Consider the following 2452-nt stretch of genomic DNA (forward strand, 5'->3'; position numbering starts at 1 on the left):
AATATTAATTGTGCAAACAATTTTTATCGGCAAAATTACACAACAGTCATTTTCCTTTATATCTATATCTATATGTCATTCCAGTTAGGGCAATTCCGATATATATTTCCAAATGCGGGAATCTTGATTACATAATGTTTGGCAATGGGTGAGCGTGTTTGCGCGCTCCTCTCCTCTTATTTTTAATTTTTTTTTTTTTTTTGGTGGAGTGCAGTGGTGGAGTGTGTGGCAAAAAAGTATTGTTGGTGTATATATTCTATTAAAACTTATTACAATAATGCTTTACACAATTGAACTGAACTGATTCAGCAATGATCTGACTTGGGCTAAACAATGACACTACTGTCTTCTATTATTGTATTCCTTACTATTGTTTTGAATTAGAATTTCTCGTATTTGCATCATTGATTGATATTTTCCTGTGCATAGCCACGCGGCCATTGCACTAATTTCATTTGCAAAACTCATCTGCCTTAAACTGACCAGCTGCCGTTTAAGTTTCTAAACTAACAGAGGTGGACGAAGTACACAACTTCCTTACTTGAGTGAAAGTATAGATACTACTGGTCAAATAGTACTCCGTTACAAGTAAAAGTTGCAAAGACCTATTTTTACTTAAGTAAAAGTACAGAAGTACTCGTTTTTAAAAATTCTTGAGTATCAAAAGTAAAAAGTAAATGTCAATGCATTGTTTTATTATTGTTGCATTGTTGTGTGTAATACTTAAAGTACCGTATGCCTCTGAATCTACGCCTGCCTACCCTCATATCAATATCACATTTATTTCCAGAACACAGTTCCAGTAGTGGGATTGAATGTGAGATTGAATAAGTGCACTCAATAACCTCCACAATGGTTTCGGACACCCAAATGGCTGTTCCCTTAAATAGTGCCCTATTTAAAGTTTTTTGGCTTTTAGTATGAATACGTTAGCCTTACTGTTATCTATAAGCTAGTGTGCTCCAAAAAAGTGACAAAATTCGCATTTAGAAGACCAAACCCAACGTTGAAAATGAAAATCAGGTTTATGTCAGAATCCAATGTCAGACTGACGTTGATCACTAACGTTGGACAGACGTTGTATTGTGGTTGAAAATGAAAATCGGGTTGACGTCAGAAACCAACATCAGTCGGGTTCTGACATCAACCCGACTTTTATTTTCAATCAATATCCAACGTCAATCTGACGTCGGGTTCTGATGTCAAATCAGATGCAGGGTTCTGATGTCAACCCGACTTTCATTTCCAACCAAAATGCAATCCCTGCGACCAAAATCATCCACTGACTGATGTTACTTTCTACTCAAGGACTTGAGTAAAAAGTATGATATTTGTCCTTCAAATGTAGTGAAGTTAAAGTAAAAAGTTTCCAGAAAAAAAATATACACAAGTAAAGTACAGGGCTGGGTTTCCCGAAACCTTCTTAACGCTACGTCGTTCTAAAGTTACACCTTAAGCTGTACCTTATCATTAATACGTGTTTCCCGAAACGTTCTTAGTTAAGTATACTTTCTGTAAGTCATACTTTCGTAAGGTTGGTCTGCATACTGTTGCAGGTCTATACGAATATAATTCAGAAGTTTTAATACACCCACACAGTGTTCGATTAGGCTAATTCAAGTGTTTTCATGCAAAGAATAAAATTGTCATTACATCAGTGTGATTGTTGTTAGAATTTGTATTATATTATTATATATAATAAAATTGTATACATTTATTTTAATTAAAGAGTGCTTTTAAAGGCCAGTGAAAGCATAGGCTACTGTCAGTTAAGTCATATTCGGACGCTAATATTGTTTCTCATGGGCTCGTACGGTATTTTAAACATTTACAGGGGTAAGATGGTTATTTTAGTGCCGTCCGAATCCATAATATCAGTGTTTTTTCTCACCCAACCTGCGTAAAAATCCCTGACCAAATTAGTACCTACTGTTTTTTGACAAACAGGTCGTGTGGTGATTTAATTGCCGTCTGAATCCACATCTCTGAGTTTACAAGAAGAGATTCAAAATCCACTGTTTAAACCCTTTTTGATCACTGCCGAGCACCGTACGTGACGTACACTTTTATTACTCAAATGCTTGAAAGTATTTACAAGAACAATATTTCATAGCAGCTCCACCTCAACGAACACAAATGGGAAAGAGAAGAAAGCACATAAAAAAAATAAATGGTTATTATGGCAGTAATATATGATACAATTTTAAAATATAGGCAATGCTATTAAATGCAATTTCAACTATTACTAAAGTGCTTTTTTTTTTTTAAATAAAGAACACCACTTTCTCACATAAACAGCCCCTGCAAGAGATAATAATTGATTCTCGAGCCATCGATTTCAACCAATTCAGCACCATCGGTGGTTTCTAAATAAATGGTCTCCCAAAAGGTGTAACCTCTGAATGTAAATCCCCATTGTTAGCAGATGTTTCCATGTGAAAGAAGTTTCTAT

Source organism: Scardinius erythrophthalmus (assembly GCF_964197995.2).
Source record: "Scardinius erythrophthalmus genome assembly, chromosome: 1".
NCBI classification, from domain to species: Eukaryota; Metazoa; Chordata; class Actinopteri; order Cypriniformes; family Leuciscidae; genus Scardinius; species Scardinius erythrophthalmus.